Source organism: Candoia aspera, chromosome 9 (assembly GCF_035149785.1).
Source record: "Candoia aspera isolate rCanAsp1 chromosome 9, rCanAsp1.hap2, whole genome shotgun sequence".
NCBI classification, from domain to species: Eukaryota; Metazoa; Chordata; class Lepidosauria; order Squamata; family Boidae; genus Candoia; species Candoia aspera.
Window position 1 is genome coordinate 25,633,326 of NC_086161.1, and position 16,484 is coordinate 25,649,809.

Consider the following 16,484-nt stretch of genomic DNA (forward strand, 5'->3'; position numbering starts at 1 on the left):
ATTAATCAATCAAGTTCTAAGGCTGCCCACGTGCCAATGACTCCGGGCTGCTTGCAGAGGATTAAAAAGAGGCAAGAATAAGTAAAAAACTCAACAACAATAAAATTCAGAAGAATAACAATTCTGTTTAAGTAAAATAATGTACACTAAGGCAGCTCCCTCCCCAGTTTTTCTAGGCTTGGCTTCCTGGGCATCCTTCCAACCTGGGAAATGTTATGAATTTTTGTCATCTATTCCAAGCAGTCCTAAGGGCTAGGAAATTGGGGGGGGGGGGTTTGAAAAAAGAAAGAATATTAACATTCTTAAAAACCTGCATTCCAACATCCCATGTTAAAGGGTTTCCGCATTCCTTTGGATTCACAGTGTGTACATAACTGTAATCAATCCACCTCACCATATTTATCTTATAGTCGGTTCCCAATTTGTTTCAGCCTTCCAAACCTGGAGTTTAACTGTCATCACATATCTGGAAGACATTTTAGGGGGACATCTGGGTGTATCTTTGCAGCAAAAAAATCAGGAGGTGTCTGGTAATGTCTTTTCTGACTAGCCATTTTTTTTAAAAAAAGACAAGATGAAGCTCACCAAAGTTTCTGCCCTTTAATGAGATTTTTTTAGTCTGAAAAGGCACTATCAGACTCCTCCTGATTTTAGGCCTCTGAAAGATCCTGGTTCTAGAAGGTTGCTCGGTGTTCTTCTTCACTCTCCTCCCCTTTGGATGGAATTAGTATTCTTCATGGTCCCTGCTGGGTGGCCCCTCGTGACTGCAGGCCCCTTCGCAAGGACACCAAAAAGACCCCAGGTATTTACCTGAGTGCCTAAACAGTTGGACCAATCATTTCTGCTTGACCTGTGCCAGTTTCTTCAGGGATTTACTTGGGGTCATAGCAAGACGAATAGCAGAAGTTGAGCTCAGGGATAGGGCAGGAAAGACTTAGCCCCATTTGGAGTGCAAACCTGCTAATGTCAGGAGAAGGTCTAGGATTCATTGGGAATTGTGCTGGAGGGTCTTCTCACAAAGGGTGGGGTGCGCAGAACATTCAAAAGCCTACTGTAAAAACCAATCTGGAGCAAATTACATATTGGACCCAGTGTCAAAGGGGCATTGTATCCAAAATGGCAACCTGTAGTAACAAGTTCCACAAGGGAGCAATGCTTTCTGCTCCTGCCTACCCAGGATTAGAGCTGCTCATTCAGCTAATCAGCCACAATTTCATTTTTGCAATGTCAGGAAAGCGACTGGATCTGCTGAAGAGTCATCTCCTCAGGTCTTTATGGACTTTTCCAAATGGGAGTGACCAGAATCATTGTATATTGGCAACCCCAAGGCCCAAATCTGGCAGGTGATCCGGTGAGTTCAGGATTAGAACGGTGAGTTCTAGTCCCACCTTAGGCACCGAAGCCGGCTGGGTGATCTTGGGCCAGTTAGTCTCTCAGCCCAACTCACCTCACAGGGTTGCTGTTGTGGGGAAAAGAGGAGGAGGAAGGAGTATTAGGCATTTCCCCACCTTGAGTTATTTGTAAAAATAATAAAGGTGGGTTAAAAAAAAAACCTCCTGCTCTCATCACCCTGCATACACTACTGCAATGTACTCTACCTGGGGCTGCTTTTAAAGACTGCCAGGAAATCACAATTAGTCCTGGATGTAGGTGGCCCCAGTTCCTGACGTTGGGAGCCTATTATGGGCACCGCTCAGGTCCAAGCGCAATGAAAAGTGACAGGCATTGACCTGTGTAGCCCTTCCTACTTGCCAGCCGCATTCCTACTTTGAACACCCTCCAACCAGATTCAGCCGGGCCTGTTAATCATGCTGTCGGGGGAGGCTCCCAGCTGTCCCATATTTCCAGGATGTCAGGGGACCCCAAGTTAGAGACACTGCCACTTCTGCGATTTCTGTCCCAAGAATTTGCTTCAGTCCTCTGATAAATGAGGGGTGATCCTCCAAAGCAAATATGAAATTTTCCCTGATGTTCAACAAAAAATTGCCTTCTAGTGAATCCTTTCCAAAGGACCTTTCATCAGGCAGTGAGGAAAGAAGGCGATCCCATAACAGTAGCCAGGACAGGGACCCCGTTCTCCTGGAGCCCAAGAAAGGACAGGCAGGGGGACGGAGAGCAAGATGAGCCCTTGGAGGACAGCGCTGGCAGCTTGCTGGCTGAAGAGGGGGGCTGCCGAGCATCTGACGTCAGAGGCCGGAGGTTTTTCTCTAATCCTTGTCATTTGTTTTTTTGCATCACTGTTTCATTTCACATGCAGATGTTCTTAATTCTCCTTTTCAGTGGGAATTACTTCCACAATTAAACCTTCCCACTGTCAGGATTGCTTATTCTGATAATTGGTTACATCAAGTAGAAAATGACAGGTCAGCCTTGGAGGGAGGGAGGAAAGGAAAATCTTATTTTCTAAAGCATTTAATTAATTGTTAATACCTCATATTCCTTCCTCCTCCTATTTTCCCCACAACAGCAACCCTGTGAGGTGAGCTGGGCTGGGAGAGAGGGACTGGCCCAAGGTCACCCAGCCGGCTTTCATGCCTCAGGCGGGACTAGAACTCACCATCTCCTGGTTTCTAGCCTGTTGCCTTAACCACTAGACCAAACTGCATGTCAACCTATTCTCAGCAGAGTACACAAAGTGTACTCATGATTATAATGTTTCATCGAAATGCCCGTTTTGTTTCTGGCTTCAAAGGTCTGCCATGGCCCTTTTCCTAACAGGCCCCTTTCTTTTAATTTATATAATTTTCAGTTGCTACTCTTTGGCTGTACCTAATTTTGAAGTCCTTTTCAGTGTGCATATCCCAGGTAATCCCAGTCTTTTGATAAAAACGTATGGCAAAAGCAGCTGTCGCCTTTGGGTCTTTGCTCAATGGAAAGAGAAAAAGCCCCAATGAACTCTTGACGCTTCTGAAGAGGGAGCGCGCAGGACGCTTGTTCCAGCTGAGAGAAGAGGCCTGGCAACCCCAGCTGGACTCTCGTCCAACCAGAGTTCTATTGCTGGTATCAGTAGAGCAGCGCCTGGTGCCCCTGGGCCCACAAAGCAATGGAAAGGACGTTGAGGCTCGTATTTACATGCACACGCCCAGGCAGGCTTTCTCCACCGTAGCAGGTACTGACCGAAGGACATAAAGGGCCTCCTTTTGCAGACTGAGGTCACTCCCCTCCCCCAATGGGTACTAAGACCCTCTGCACGGCTGGGAAAGTGGCCAGGAGTTCATTTACATGAACTACTTCATATTTGTGACTTGTCCACTTCTTATAGTAACCCCACACGGTCACCGGCAACTGGCTGGCCGGTTTGGGAAGGCCTGGCCCTCCCCCTCCCATTCCCTGCTTTCCCCCAGAGCCGACCCTTTCCTGATGAAGGACTTTGCACTGTTGGGAAAGGAGAAGGCCCCCCTGCTTAATACCATGCTACCTACTCCGTGGCTGGATTCAGGTGCACCCTGAACTCAATCCTCAGTTAACAAAAGGCAGTGGCTGGGTTCACCGAACACTGAGGCATCTGCCAGGAGGGTCAAAAACGTCATGATGTGTGCAATTGTGTGATCAAAAGGGGGTACCTTTTATATTGATACATGTAAACACGTAAAAAAGGGCTAAGCTTCAATCACATGATTGTGGCTGCCATCTTGAACTTTTTGCCCCCCCTGCAGGTGCCCACGCCCCAGAAGCATTCTTTAAACATCAAATGGTGAGTGTCAGTCACCCAGCGCTTCCTCAGAAAGTGGCCTACGTTGTCCAGAAAGAAGGGAGGCAAATGCCAGCGTGGTGGGCGCTACCTCCCTGCTGCCCTTCTGGAAAAGACGCATCTTGGGCCTGGCACACCCACCATGGCTGCAGCCTTCCTTGACTGCCTGTGACAGGTGCTCCAAATCCCCCCAAGGAGGGTCTCCTATCTGTGCTTGGAGGTCCCACTCAGGAACTTCTCTTGTCCAACTGGGAGAGGCACGAGCTGGATTGCCAGCTGTGGATCGTCTCTTCCCCTGCTGCGTGCCGGTTCTGAGCACTGATCTAACAATGGAGTAGCAATGGGAGCTGTGATCCAACAGCGCTGGGTGGTAGCCGCTGGGGCCGGCTGCTGGGCTCTTCCTCAGCCTGCGTGGCCCAGAAAGCCACCCTCCTCCCCACTCAAAGCCGCAGAGCACCCTCTCCCAGGGCCGTTTGCCTGAACCCTGCCGTCTGTTGCCTTGTGCCATCTGGTGGGGGCCTGGTTGTGTGCTGTTACCGGAGCCGCCAAAGAGCCGTAAAATGTGATGTTGCCTCCCCACCCCAATGTTTATGAGCACACATCCCCCTCCCTAATCATTTTATGTCCCAGGGAAGGGGAACAATTTGTCGTGTGCTTGTGTCGTTTTTATGGCCTACGTGCACAGTACATAAAGCACGACTATCTTTCCATTCCCAGGCAGGACATGATGGATAAAATGTCAGATTTTTATGCAGCGAGATGGCTTATTTGCATCCTATTTTGTTTTATTTCCCTCCAGTTTATTTCAATTTCAGTGTGATTGACACATGCAAATCGTAAACTCATTAGTCACCTTTCCTGCTAGCCAGAGCGACCAGTTTCTGCGAGTGAAGGCCCATTTTATTCCGAAGGAGGATGTTTGCATCCGTCCTCAGCCTCTGCTGATTTCCTTCTCTTCTCTCTGTTGTAGCTGACAACCGGCTTGCTTGTTCCTTGAGGCAGAGCCTTCATCTTCCTGGCCTTCCGCATCACCCTGGGCACAGCGATTGCTCTCTGGTCCCCCCTGAAGAGAACCCATGACGGTTGGGCCTTCCACTTGGAACAGCCAAACTGCCAGTCCTGGCACATGGGTCTTTCCTGCACTCCTGCCCCTTGGTGGTGCCCGGGATCTGTTCTGATCATGAACAGAAACGGAGGATTAATTCATGATGACTATATTTAGCTCACCATGCCTCCACCAGAAGTCCAAAAATCTCCTGAAGTATTTCTAACGTTACAGCATTTTCTGACATTTTGTGAATCCCCACGCTAACCCAAACTCAAAGGCCTTTTTATACTTTTTTCCCCTTTCCCTTTTCTGCCTGGAATCTTTAGTCCCCTCTGTGTTCAATTTCTGAAATCATAAAGTCTCAAGTTCCTGTTTTGACCTAACATAGACAAAACAGTCTGGTTCCCACGAATTGCTGCTTATTTTATCTAATTATTTCCAAATTCTTATTGTAAAAGTCTCAATGTTCCAAAGCTGTCTGGACTCTTCTTAGATCATAATCTTATTTAGCTTTTTGCTGTTTATTTCCAATTCTTTAAATTCTTATAGTTAATTTTTCTTTTGTTCAAGAAGGAAAGTAAAGTCACCAGATGGCTTTTCAAATTTGTCATTCTGAAGATCTCTAATAGCCTTAGAATAGTAAATAAGCAATTTCCTAAAGTGATTAGAAAGTGAGGTTAGCACACTCAGTTTCCTCTGAAAGGCTCTGCCAGGGTTGTGTGCTTGATCATTAATCCCTTCATCTCCCGGTGCTCAGACCCATGGGAGACTGCTGTCCTGTGGTCACCTCTTGAGGAGCAGCTGCCCGGAGCACATGTGGGTGATCTCCTGTCCTCTCCTTATCTGGAGAGGTTCTGAAGAACTGGTCTACTCGCTGGTTCTTTGGTCTTTGCTGCGGTCGTCATCTCCACCGTTGGAGACGTTTTTATTTGCTGTGCCTCCGCCGGAAGTCATTACTGAACTGAATCTGAAGCAAATGTTTCTGCTGTGCTGGTGGGGAAGAAGCAGGGGAGATGGGATTTTCTCCACCAAATGTCTAAGAAAAATCTGCATCTTTCATACAACATGATAGCAAAGCTCTCAGAGCCTATTGCCTGCCAGAGATTTAAGGTCTTAATAAAAGGCACATTGTTACCCTCCAGAGGACACCGAAGGGAAATGCCTTTCTGAACGTAATTTACAAGTCAGGTGTCGAAACTCCATTCTCAGTGGAAGATGATCCACACGAGTTATAACAGCCTCTGTTATTTTGTAAAGGCAAAATTCGTGTTTACATATAGAAATTGATATGAAGAAAAATGAGTGAGTTTGGTAGATCAGAGCAAGTTTAAGGAAGAAGCCAGTGATGAAGCAGGCCTCCCTGCCTGGTAGGGAAGCGGTAGTGGGGTGCCCTTCTTTAAAATGCAAGAAAGATCTTCTAGGCAGCCATAAGCAGCCCCACAGAGGTACAAAATTGGTTGTTCTGATGATGAAGAGGGAACGGAAGGAAACCTCGAGTAAGCCCTTTTCTTGTTTTTCTGAGAAGCATGGAGGGGACCTTCCAGGACCTCTTTGATGGTTCAGGTGGGAGAATAATGATGAATAGTAATCGGTCAGCAAATGTCCACTGGACTGGACAGAGTGCAGACATCTCAGGACCGCACCGACTGACTTTTCTACTTTCATTTCAGCACGACTCACAACGAGTCAATTGTCTGGATGCACTCACTGGCTGCACCCTCTGCAACACCAGGGAGAGCACCAGAGTTTGGGTGGAGCGGGCATAAAGCGTTTCTTTCGCTACTGAGCAGAACAGCCAAGCAAAGCACAACCTCAGCTGGGCTGCGTTCCCTGAACAGAGTCTGGGGGATTTATCAGGTGTCCTTGAACAGTACACAGCAAACAAGCATCAGCCAGCAAGCATCACATCTTGCAGCTTCTTTCCCTCAGTATAAGCCGTGATCCCAGCCTGCTTTCACAGGAAGGACTGGGGACCCATGTTCCTTCTTCTCAAGCCTGGGAGGGAGGCCATGCAAAGCAAAGGCAGGAGTCCAGTCCCTCCTCCCTGGCCAGAGTCGTGCTCCTTCAAAAGGAGGGGCAGCGCTCTGAGGAAGCTGAGGAATTGCTGGGCCTGGACTGGGCCGTACCACTCCGAAACAGCTCTGAGAAGCAGGTGGAATTACCCGCAGAGGGCTGGGGAGGCTCAGGTTACCTTTAAGAAACAGCTAAATGTTTAGGCTCAGTTGTACTTCTTTTTCTTTCTCTGGGCTGAAGTCCAACGATCTTCATACCTCAGTAGAAACTCAGTCATTGTATATGCTTCCGTCTTTCATGCATGTATCAGGTGTGTGAAGCATTTCCTTTTTTTCAAATATCTTGAAATTGTATTTTTCCCAGAGAAATTCTTTGAGCTATGAAAGATTCAGTGCCATATTGAGGTCTTTTGGGTTTTTTAACTAACTTGTCAGTCGATCTATATTGTAAATTGGGCAACTGGATACTCTAGATCCTGCAACACTGCGTAGCTATAACTTTAAGATGTTAAACTGAAGAAGGTATTTTTATATATTTCTCTTTAAAAACAAAGCTTTGATTTTCCTTTCTGTCTTGTGAGACAGCTTTACCTCCTAGGGAACAACAGCTGATACTTCTAGTCACACGTTTTAACATTATAGGCCAGGATAGCAAGCATGCATCTCTCTCTCTCTTATCTATCTATCTATCATCTATCTATCTATCTATCTATCTATCTATCTATCTATCTATCTATCATCATCTATCTCATCCATCCATCCATCCTTATTTCATTTTTATCTTTTTACCCACTAGAAAGACAGCAAGGTATTGTAGACTTCTGCATCTTTTATACCAAAGGGTGGTGTGGATTATGCCAGGTTAGGCCCAACTCACAGAAGGAAGAGGTGGCAGTGAGAATGACTGGGTGTGTGAAGACCCAGACCATGTTGGGAGGGGAAGGCCAGAGATCCCCAGCCTGCCACCCTGTGGCTCCAGCCCTGCTTGCTCCACGCGCATCCTTACACAGAGAGATGCTTTCTAGCAAGGTCTGGAACGTCTAGGTCCAGCCGTACGCTCCACCAACACGCACCCTTAGCTGGGCAACAAGCGGCTCATCTGGGTACACACCATGGAAAGGCAGTCCTGGAAGTGAGGGTTGTTTCCCATGGAGTAGCTATTTATCACGATAGCCTGTTAAGGAGACTCCTCGAGCATCTCTTAGGCAAAGGACGGGTCACTTTCATTCTGAACTATCGGCATTTTACACTTACCTGCTTGCTCTCCCTAGCTGGAAAATTTTTTTAGTTTTTTTTTCTTTTGTAAACAGTTTTTCTAGGATCAAAATTTTATCTAGTATTCTTTGGCAAAAATCCCACTAAAATCTCCATCGCAGTATTACTCTCATTTACACTGGCAAAAGATCTCTCTTCAATTCTGCTAAGATAGATTTCTTTTATTATTATTCCATACATATGAACACCCAAAACTCAAGAAAGCCTTAATTACAAGGTTCTGACTCACAAGATATGATGCACTTCAGTATGTGAGCAGCTCTGATGGAAATGCTTCACCTTGGCCTCTCAGCATTTCATAAATGGCAATAGCATTCAAGTCTACCCAAAACAAGGACAGGATACAGGTCATGTTTCTCATCACTTTTTTCATTTCACAGCAAAAGCTACAACTTTCATCTATGACTACCTTGCTGCAAATTTAAGTAAAAAATACATAGGCACATACAAAGTGGCCCCCAAACTTGTACGATGTGCACAAGAAAGGAACTACAGATATACGGCAAACAAAAATATTGTCTCTGCCTTCAAAAATCGTATCAGTTTTTCAGTCTGGTTCAAACACGCAATTGCATTGCTTGATTCCTCACTGCCTAGTTGTTTCACAGCAGAATAAAAAGCAATGGTGGAGGCATCATAAATACCATGTCTGATTTGCTGATGGTCCAATCATACAAGCAAGGCACCACTTAATGGTGGAAACTTCACATGGTGCACATGTATCTGTGGACAAATTCTTTGGGGGTTGGCAGAGGGGAACTGGTACACACCAGGCAGAACAATAGTTTCAGGGAAGAAACAGGAGACACTACCTTCAATCCTTCTGTGTGGACTTATCAAAAGCAACTGCTGAGAAGCAGTTGAGACTGACCCAACAGGGAACTTCTTACATTCAGTCATGCAGCAGTCCAAACATCCTGTGATCCGTCATTGAGTGCTGAACTGTCAATTGCTTGCTTGTTTTGTTCATTTATTTATTAATGAGGCTACCCAACTCCAAATGACTCTGACTAGGGTACACTTTAGAAGCTAGAACAATAGCAGTTGAGAAACAGATCATAGAAGAGAACAGAAACAGAACAGAAACCAAGCAAAACAACAAAAAAACAGCTTACAGGGAGGGACTCAGCAGCCACTCCACCCGGGGGTGGGGTGGGGGCAGCCAGGTTTTCAAAGACTTCTGGAACATCTTTAGGGTGGGAGCCATACCGATCTGTAGGGGGATACTATTCCAAAGGGCAGGCACCATGACAGAGAAGGCACATTTCTAGGTCCTGTTAGATGACACTGTTTAATTGAAGTGACCTGGAATGTACCGACTTTGCTGAATCTTACTGAATGGGCAGAAACAGTGGAAGATCGGTAGTTACAAATAACCAGACCCAATGCCATGAAAGGCTTTTAATAACCAGCACCTTGAATTGCACCCAGAAGCCCACCAGCAACCAGTGCAGCTCACAGAGCAGCGGTGTTACATTCACATCACTGCCCACACCACCACATTCTGGACCAGTTGTAGCCTATGAGTGATCTTCAAGGGCAGCCCCATGCAGAGTGCATTACAGTAGTCCAACAGTAAAGTGGACTGAAGGGCCTCCCAATCTAGGAATGGGTGCAACTGGTGACTAGACGGATCTGTGTAATGGCCCTCTTGGCTACAGCTGCCACCTTCTCTTTGAGCAGGAGCTGTAATCCCAAGAAGACCCCCAAGTGCAGCCCCATCCAAGAGTAAAGATTGAAAGTTCCCAGTACCAGGGGGCCCAAATACCCACAACCATTCAGTTTTGTCATGATTGAGCCAGAGCCTGTTCTTCTCCGTCCAGACCTACGTAGCCTCCAGACACTGGGACAGAACATCAACAGCACACTTGAATAGCCCAGGGTTGAGACGTACAGTATAGTTGTATAGTTATCATCCTAATGATACCAATCCCCAAACTGCTGAATAATCTCACCCAGCAGGTTCATATAGATGTTAAAAGGTTGAAGAGTGTTGAACCCTGGGGCACCCCCAAGTGAGGGGCCATGGGCACAATCTCTCTTACCCCTGAACACCAACTGAAATCATTCAAGTAGGATAACCACCATAATCTGGTGCCCCCCACTCCCAAGCCCTGCAGCCAATCTGTAAGAAGTGTGTAATCAACAGTATCAAAAGCTGCTGAGAAATCATGGGGCACAAAAAATGGATACACCACCCCCATCCCAGCTGTGCCCAAGGACATCAACACATGTGACCAATGCAGTCTCTGGCCTGTATCATGGTTTAGGCTTAATGGTTGTTTTCTTTATTGCACGATTGCAAGAGAGGGCCTTGGTTCAGATGTCATGGCCAAAGCGGTGTTCGGTGATGCTGATCCTCTGCCATTTGTGGAAATACTGCAGGAGTTCTTTGGACAACTATTGTGCTCAGCCATTTGCCTGTGGAAAACTGGCTTGTACCATTTTCCAAGACAGTCAGCATTACCCCCTCGCTGCTGTGTGGTTGTACAGCATACTACACAGTTGTAATGGTTGCCCAGCCCAAATACTCAGACTCACAAGAGGTTGCTAAATGAAATCTGATTTATTAGGGAACTTAGGACAAATACAGAGAAAGCTGAGAATGACAGAAAGCGCGCCAAATACAAACTTAAAACCCTCGCTGCGAACGTAACCCCGCCTCCCTACCAGCAGAGCCGCCCGTCCCAGGTGCTGGCAACCGTCAGATCTCCTAGCCTGGGAAAGTAACCTTGAACACAGGAGATAACCCAAATACATTCCAAGTTCACAGCCAAGAGATAAACCACTCCCAACAGGAACCATCCTCCCAGCAAAGATGAAACACGCATCCAGCTAATGACATGCGAAACGTTACGATGTATCAAACACATTGAAACGGTGAACATGACATACCGCCTCCCCAAAAACAAACTTAAGGACCCGGTTTAGACGGGTAGGAAGAATGGAAACGGGCAACAAGGGTAGGAGAAGCCATGTCATAGGCAGCGACCCATTCTGGATGAGGGAAATGCTTCCAGCGAACTAAATACTGTAGAGTATTGCGAAGGCGTCTAGAATCTAAAATTTCTTTAACTTCAAAGTGTTGTTGACCGTCAATCATGATGGGGGTTGGAGGTGGAGGCTGATCATGCCATCGGTCAGAACGAGTAACTGGTTTGAGCAAGCTGCAATGAAAAACAGGATGTAAGCGTTTAAGGTTATGTGGCAAATCAAGCTTAAAAGTCACAGGGTTAATTTGAGCGGTAATGGGGAAAGGACCCACAAACTTAGGTGCCAATTTCTTTGAAGGTTGCGAGGACTTGATAAACTTAGTAGATAAATAGACCATGTCACTGACTTGAAAAGCAGGGTGAGGTGCACGTTTCTGGTCAGCATAGTGTTTGTAATCTGATTGTGCGTCAGCTAACGCCTTTTGAATCACCGGCCAGGACTCCGCTAGTTGTGTCGACCAATCCCCCGGCGAGGTCGGTGCGACAGAGGGTTGCGGTAAATCCGGGATGGGCACAAAGTCCCTGCCATGTGCAATACGAAACGGGGTCTGACCGGTGCTTTGATGAACTGCATTGTTGTAGGCAACCTCAGCAAAAGGGAGGAGGTCAACCCAGTCGTCCTGCTGATAATTTACAAAAGCCCGGAGGTATTGCTCCAGCGTGGAGTTTAGTGCCTCTGTGGCCCCGTCCGTCTGTGGATGCCACGCCGTGGACAGGGCTTGCTTAGTTCCTAAAAGTTTGAGGAACGCCCGCCAGAATTTCGAGGTGAACTGTGTGCCCCTGTCCGAAATCAAGCGAGAAGGACATCCGTGTAGCCGGTACACGTGTACCAAGAAAAGGCGGGCCAACTGTTGTGCGGAAGGAACTGACACGCATGGAATGAAATGGGCTTGTTTAGAGAAATAGTCTTTGACAACCCAAATCACTGTTTTGCGCTGGCTGGGTGGTAACTCTACAATAAAGTCCATGGAAATCTCATCCCAAGGGCAAGCTGGGCTAGCCACAGGTTGCAGGAGTCCCTGAGGTTTACCTCCTTTGCGCTTTGACATAGCGCAGACAGGACAGGAGGCGACATACTCCTTTACATCTGTGCGCAAGGTGGGCCACCAGAACTGCCGCCGGACGAGGTGCAAAGTTTTTACAAAACCAAAGTGTCCCGCCACCTTGTCATCATGTGAATGGAGCAACACGTCTTTTCGCAAATTCTCAGGGACATTGAGACGGTTAGATTTCCAAGCAAAACCCCGGTCAAATGTAACATTGTCTTTGTTGGCGAGCAACCAAGTATCAGTTTTTAATTCTTTTAGAAACTTTTGTTGCAACTGGGAAGGAATTGACAAAGCGCTCGGCGGTCCGGGGTCCCTAGCGGCTGGCTGCTGCACCCGTGTTTGGCTGCGCGTCACAGCCTGCATCCCCAGTTGTGGCGTTGTCCACAGAGTGCTGACCACTTCGGGCGCTGCGCAGGAGTCCTGAGGTTGCCGTGACAACGCGTCTGCCAGGAAATTCTTTTTCCCCGGAATAAACTTCAATTGAAAATTAAATCAATTGAAGAACTGAGCCCAACGGACTTGTTTCGGGCTCAGTTTGCGGGGGGTGCTGAGGACTTCTAAGTTCTTATGGTCTGTCCACACCTCGAAAGGGTGATTCGCCCCCTCTAATAAGTGCCGCCAAGATTCTAAAGCAGCTTTTACTGCGAATGCCTCCTTCTCCCAGACATGCCAACGCCTCTCCGTCTCAGAGAACTTGCGGGACAGGTAGGCACATGGTTTTAGGCACCCTGCCCCATCAGCCTGCATCAATAATGCACCAATGGAATAATCAGAGGCATCAGCCTGAACCACAAAAGGTTTGGAGGGGTCAGGGTGTTGTAAAATTGGTAAAAGACGCCTTTAGCTGCTCGAACGCCGCCTGACAGGCCGGTGTCCACCGCAGCAGCGCCCCTGGATTCTTTACTCTTCGAGTATCTCCCAGTCCCTTTGTGCGAAGTAATTCCGTTAGTGGCAAGGCAATTTCAGCGAACCCCCTGATGAACAATCTGTAGTAATTGCTGAACCCCAGGAAACTTTGAAGTTGCCTGCGGGTGCGGGGTCTTTCTCAATCCACAACAGCCTGGACCTTGGCAGGATCCATTTCAATGCCCTTATCTGAAATTCTATACCCCAAATAATCAATTTGTGTTTGGTGAAAGGCACATTTGGACAGTTTGGCATACAATTCAGCTTTTCTGAGCTTGCAAAGCTCCTGTTTAACCAAGGATACATGTTCCTCCATAGTTTCAGTATAAATCAATACATCATCCAAATACACCAATACCCCTTTAAACAGATGTTCATGGAGTACCTCATGGATCAATTGCATAAACACCCCAGGGGCCCCAGCCAGACCAAAAGGCAAAACCTTATACTGAAATGCACCCAATGGGCAATTGAATGCCGTTTTCCACTCATCGCCCTCCTTGATCCTTACACGGTAATAGGCTTCTCTCAAATCTAGTTTGGAGAAGATTTTTCCTTTGGCCAGATGAGACAACATGTCTTTGATCAAAGGCAAAGGATATTTATTGGAAATTGAGACTGCATTTAGCCCCCGGAAATCGGTACAGAGTCTTAATGTCCCATCCTTCTTTGGGCGGAAGAGGACCGGTGCCCCCACTGGCGAGTTGGCTGGCTCGATAAACCCACGAGCCAAGTTTTTGTCCACAAATTCCCGAAGCAAAGTTAATTCCTTTTGCGTCATGGAGTAGATTTTCGGCTTAGGTAATTGGGTGTTAGGCACCAGCTCAATGGCACAGTCCGTTTTCCGATGAGGGGGCAGTTGATCTGCTTCTTTCTCTCCAAACACATCAGCAAACATCTGGTAGTCCACCGGCAGGCCCTCCAGAGGAGGGGCTGGGCAATGCGGAGTCGCAGCTGCCGCTACCCCCACCACCTTCTCTGGGGATTCCCTCCCCTCCGGTGCTTGATAAAATCCGTCCTTAAAGGTGACAGTCCGATAAACCCAGTTTATTTGGGGATTTTGCTGGACCAACCAGGGCACTCCCAAAACCACCAGGGGACCCCCCACCGGAGCCACCACAAATGACAACCCTTCCCGATGGCTGCCCAGTTGTAAAGCCACTAGCCCAGTGAAATGGGTGACCGGTTTGCCACCTGCCATGGACCCATCCAATTGCGTAAAGGCAATGGGTCGTTGCAAGGGGAATGTAGGTAGCTCCAGGGCCGCATTAACACCGGGAACACCCCGAATCAATCATGGCCCACACTTCTATGGTCTTGGATCGGGAACCCAACTTTAACTTCACTGTGAGAATGCGATAACTGCCACTCACTGATGTAGGCTCGTGCCCTTCTTCCACCACCTGCCCTGCGGCGCCCTTTAAAGCAGGTGGCTGCCGTTTCCCGCCGGCTGCATTAATTCCGGTTCCCCCTCGTCTTCGTAGAACGGCACGCGGTCTCCCTCACTTTCGGCCACCACTGCTTTCATTTTCCTCGGCAGGGAAGGGGACTTCGCCATCGACTTCCCTGGTCGTTCCTCACCCTTTGCCTTCGGGCACGCCGCCGCTCGATGTCCCTCTTTGCCACATCGCAGACACTGCCCCTTCGCATACCGCCTCTCTCTCTCCTCTTCCCAGGATCTTTGCCCGGGTCTTCCCCCGGTACTCAGCGGGCGACTACGTTTCACCTCTCGCCCCAACTTCGCTGTTCTCCGCTGGGCAAATACCTCGTGTGCGTGTTCAGCCCTCCCAGCGAGCTGAATCCACTCGTACAAAGTGTACGGGTCGTCCCGTCCTAAGGACCAGCGCAGCACTTCTGTATTCAGGCCATCCTTGAACAGCTCGATGATGGTGGCTTGAGACCAGTCATCCACCTTTCCAGCCAGCGCCTTAAACTCCAGCACATAATCAGCTACTGATTTCGACCCTTGCTTGAGTTCTTTCAAGGCACGCTTCGCCCTCTCTTTCGCCAAGGGATCCTCGAAGTGCTGCCTGAGAGCCCAGAGGAATTCATTGAATTTTTCCAGTTCGGGCGCTTCCGACTGGCACATCTGTACATACCAGTCTGCCGCCCTCCCTTTCAGCTTGGTAGCAATGGTGATGATCTTCGCTTTTTCCGAACGAAAAAGCGACCCCCACTCCTCCATGTATGCCTTGGCATTTGTTAGGAAAAATGAGAGTTTTGTCGGGTCCCCATCGAATTTGACGGGGAAGTCCCTCAACCCGCCCGCCGACGGGCTGCGCCCTCCCGCTGAGGGTTCGGTGGGTCCGACTTCTCTTGCCGGCCGCCGCTCGGGAGCTGGTGGCGACCTTACGGGCGACGACGCTAATTCCACTCGAACAGCCTGGTCCCCTTCCCTTGGACGTGCCGCCCTTCTCCGCTCCGGGACTGCCCATGGGACGAAGGGGTCGAATGCCGTTGGCTTGACCCCTCCCGTGTTTCCTTCAACGAACTCAGGTCCAGACTCATCTGTTTCAGGATCGTTTCCAATGAGTCCATTTTTGACTCTAACACTCGGATACGGTCCGGAGTGGGAGAATCCCCTTTTGGCGGCACCTGGATCACTGTAGGGGACAGCGGGTAGCTCTGCCTCCAGGATGGGCCCCCCACTGAGACGTCCCCCTGGGTTTCATCCCAGGTGACCAGTTCGCCCGGGGTGGTTACGGTGGTTTCCGGCGCGGTTTTCATGCCTCCGGCTTCACCCTCCGACCCAGAACCCGCTTCTTCTCGAATCGCTGAGAGCTCCCCCAGTTGGGGAGGTCTGTCGGGGCGCATCACGGTTGAGTCCGGCTCCCCTTCACTCGACTCCTCACTTTCCAGTAGCAGGATGTCAGGTTCGGTCATCGCTAGCACTCTCCCTCACAGGGTCGGACAAACTTGCCTTCTCCTGGAAAGGGGCCAGCGGAATTTTGAGTTTTAAGATTCTCAGCTTTATGTAATGGTTGCCCAGCCCAAATACTCAGACTCACAAGAGGTTGCTAAATGAAATCTGATTTATTAGGGAACTTAGTACAAATACAGAGAAAGCTGAGAATGACAGAAAGCGCGCCAAATACAAACTTAAAACCCTCGCTGCAAACGTAACCCCGCCTCCCTACCAGCAGAGCCGCCCGTCCCAGGTGCTGGCAACCGTCAGATCTCCTAGCCTGGGAAAGAAACCTTGAACACAGGAGATAACCCAAATACATTCCAAGTTCACAGCCAAGAGATAAACCACTCCCAACAGGAACCATCCTCCCGGCAAAGATGAAACACACATCCAGCTAATGACATGCGAAACGTTACGATGTATCAAACACATTGAAACGGCGAACATGACAACAGTGAAAAATATTCTGACACACAAGAGCTTTGTTACAAAGGTATGGTAGCAGGATGCAGTCACACATATGTTCAAAGTTAGGTGGCAGGTGATTGAACCACTGACTTTAGTTTGTAATCTCTTTAGAGAGGATTTTTCATAGTGGCTCT